Raw genomic sequence first — 3,960 nt, 5'->3', positions numbered from 1 at the left:
GGGAATATAGCTCAGTTGGTAGAGTGCTTGCCTCCCATGCACAAGGCCCTGGGTTCAATCCCCAGTACTACTACCAAAACAACAACAAACAAACAAACAAAAAAAAACTAAAAACCCTAATATCTGGGGCTGGGGTTGTAGCTCAGTGGCAGAGCACTTGCCTAGCACATGTGAGGCACTGGGTGCACACATGCAAATAAAATAAAGGTATTATGTCCATCTACAACTAAAAATATTTTTTAAAAAACCCTAACATCATAATCCTAATATTGGGCATTAATCTAACTTTTCAATTACTGTCTTAATATTGCATTAAATAGATTTTATTCATCCATACTTTCATTTCTAGGCAAAGATATCAAGGCTCTCTTTTCTATGGGCTTTATGTTTAAAACAACTTTAATGAGCATTTTAAGGCTCCCAAGCCTTTTTATTATAAAGATAAGGACATTCTTTTTCTAAACAAATGCGGTAACCTTCTTGTACCAATAAGAACTACCTCCAATTAAGTTGCTTTTCCATAAAACTAAACTCCAACATTCGTTTTCCCTCTTCCTTCCGTCCTTCTATGTTTAATCGCAAAAGGTTTAGCAATTCTCCTGGAGAACATTTTAAGTCTTAAATCATTTTCATGGTTTCTACATCTCTCTACATACATTAAACTAAGAACTACTCACTGAACTGATTTCATTACTAAATAAATATATTTAAAATTTGTAACCTCAATTGTAATAAAGCAAATTCAGTAATAAAAATCCAAAAGGACACCTGGATTCAGCCTGTCAACACCACTGTGAAATGTTTTCTGGGCTATATCAGGACAGTTAGAATGACTGTAACAGCTGCAAGTTCCCCGAGATTGCAAAATAGATACTTGGGAAAGGTTATTTAAATTACCTTTCAAAATAACCTAGAGCACAGAAGCAGCATGCAAAGCAAAAACTTCCATAATATTGTTAGCATTATTTTAAATATACCATGCTCCAGAATTTAGCAGTTTATGGATTAGCTTAACACTCTCATTTCCCATTTTGTCCAACGTACTGACACAATACATTTTGTCCAGGGGAGACAGAAACTCTCATATACAGGATATAGCATAGAACATTCCAACATACATCTTGTCAGCATAAATTCTTTTGTTTGAGCCCCAGTTTTTCTGCTTATTAGAGCATTTTGGTCTAAATTTCCCCTAAAACTGGGTAAATTGCACTTCACTTCCTCTCCTAAGCTTGCTTGATTCACATTATACTTCACAGCTATCTCTCTGTGTATGCTGTTGGTGGTCTTTTAAATATGCTTTCCATTCACTGACTGTAGATAATGACACAAATTTTATTTTCACATAACACAGTTAACATTCACAACCTCTAAAAACCACACAAAGAAAGTAAATGTTGCAATTATATATAAATTACAGTAAAGTAAAAATGGTGAAATATTTCCATCATGTCAGGTCAAGAGGCTACTATTATTCTCTCACTAGCTTAGTTCAACATAGATTCATGATGAACTTGCTTTTCTTTCCAATTAAATAATGCAAAATTCAATCTGTCTTGTCCTCTTTTCTCCAAATACTATTAACCACCACCTTGGAACGATACAAAAATGCAGAAAAAAAATACTTTTTAAAATTTTTATTTTGGGTACTAGAGACTGAACCCAGGGGCACACTCTACTACTGAACCAACCCTTTTCGTTTATTTTGAGACAGGCTCTCACTAAACTGTCCAGGCTGGCCTTGAACTTGGAATCCTTCTGCTTCAGCCTTGGGAACAGTAGCTGGAATTAAAGGCTGTGCCACCAAACCCAGTAGCAGATCCAACCTTTGAACAGGCATTTGCAATTCTATGTACATACCATACAAACACTACCCAGGATTAAACTCCTAGAAGAGTCAATGTGGGTGAAAAATATTTGATGCGATTTAAGTCCTCATATTAATGCTACATACTTTGAAACGAGAAAGCAAGCATAAAAAGAATGAAATAGGATTAAGTCTTCTGAGAAAAAAGGCAAAACTTTTCTTACAGAACTGGTAGGAACAGTAAAAGACCATGATATAGTATGACTTGAGAAAGGAGTAAGGCATTTTGGTTAGATAATTCTGGAGAGTCCTTAACCAGGCAAAGAATTTCATCTCAATTCAAATGCACTAAAAGCTCTTAAAAATTTTAAAGCAGAATAGCAGTCAAGAAAAAAAGAGGAAATACTGCTGTAATGGTATTGATTCTTCTGATTTGAGAAGGCCCATAATTACCAAAAAGCATAACAAAACATTCTCAACTTAATAAATCCTGATAGTTGAATTATTTTTTCTAGAGAGAACATAAATAAGTTTAACTAAATCTTACTGGTTGAGGAACTCTCGTTAGAAAAACAAAGGTGAACTTATATTTTCCATGCTTTTCACCCAAAAAGATTCAAATCTGCATAATTTCAACTAATAACCAAAAGAAAGCTTGTTTGTGACCACACATCTGGAATGAAGAATGTCACTATATTGTTTCTCTATCACATCCTTCTCAATTTGCTGACAAATCCTACTGATGACTCATATCCTTCTGTACAACCAGGCACTCTTTTCCCTTACCATAGGCTTTTCACAAGTAATGGATCGTAGAAAATGTTATCAATTTTCTTTGCTACTAACAACAAATATCAAATATGTATACACACCAAATTTACAAATACAGTGGTAGTTCAACCTGGCTAATGTTTCTAGTAAACAGTGGGAAAAGAAGATGCTCAAATCTTACTTTTCGAGAACAATGGAAGAAAGCAGACTTGATTGTGAGTTTGAATTCATGTCAAATGATACATTAACTAAGAGCCAACATTTCTGACCACTGCAGAAATAAAAATATAAAGTAATTTTTGTGATCTGATAAAACAAATATCATGTGTGCATTTTATGCCAAAAGAATTAATATTTTCTGAGAAGAATGAAATTTCAACCCAAAAATACTATGAAAGGAATTAAATACACCACTTCTCTAAAGGTAAAGACTGTTCTAATGCTCAAAATATTTTTTCAAACCGGGCTCAACTAGCAAAGAATCACAGAAAATCCTCATCTTGAAATTCAAGTTTAAAAAACCAACACAGTACAATATAAATTTATATTCAAATAATGAAATTTAGTTCTCAGGCCACTTAAATAGGAGTTGATGCTGTTAACAGAACCTATCAATGAGAAAACTGGTACATATAAACAAAAAATACATGTATTCAAGTTGAATAAAAATATAGGCAACTAGACACAGTGGTGTACATCTATAATCCCAGTGACTCAAGAGGATGAGGCAGGAGGATTCCAGGTTCCAGGTCAGCCTCTGCAATTTAGTGAGACTCTATCTCAAAATAAAAATTACAAAAAGAACTGGGGCCAGGTAGTCCGCACACACCTGTTATCCCAGTGGCTCGAGAAGCTGAGGCAGGAGGATCACAAGTTCAAAGCCAGCCTCAGCAACTTAGCAAGGCTCTAAACAACTCAGTGAGACCCCCCTGTGTCTCTAAATAAAATACAAAAAAGAACTCAGTGGTTAAGCATCTCTGGGTTCAATCCCTGGTACCAAAAGAAAAAAGGACTGGGGATATAGCTCAGAGGTAAGCCTCTAGATTCAATCCCTATCCCTCCTCATTATGCACGAGGACACACACACACACACACACACACACACACACACACACCGTGCATGTGTTCTGTGTGTGTGTATTATCTGTCAATTACAGTGCAGGGAAAACTAACTTAGGACATACAGAAGGCTTATTTTCTCACCTGCATCCTGATAACTTCATCATGGGGACCTGTGGAAAGTAGACAGAGCCTAGAGTATTGTATACAGTTTCTTTCATGAAAGTGTTAGGGTGATGACATTTTCTGGTTCAGCCTAGAGTTCTATAACTCCAAGAAACAAAAGATTTACATATAACATCCACTTCAGCTCTACACCAAGC

General features: G+C 35.4%; 1 non-coding gene across 1 annotated transcript; it reads left to right on the top strand.

The window, feature by feature from the left end:
- Trnag-ccc (transfer RNA glycine (anticodon CCC)) lies at nt 1-73 on the top strand. The gene has a single exon. It is a non-coding gene; the product is annotated as a tRNA-Gly (tRNA).
- Nucleotides 74-3,960: the final 3,887 nt, after the last annotated feature.

Source organism: Callospermophilus lateralis, chromosome 7 (genome assembly GCF_048772815.1).
Source record: "Callospermophilus lateralis isolate mCalLat2 chromosome 7, mCalLat2.hap1, whole genome shotgun sequence".
Classification (NCBI taxonomy): Eukaryota; Metazoa; Chordata; class Mammalia; order Rodentia; family Sciuridae; genus Callospermophilus; species Callospermophilus lateralis.
Note: the sequence above shows the minus strand (reverse complement) of the source record. Positions and strands in the feature narration are given on the sequence as shown.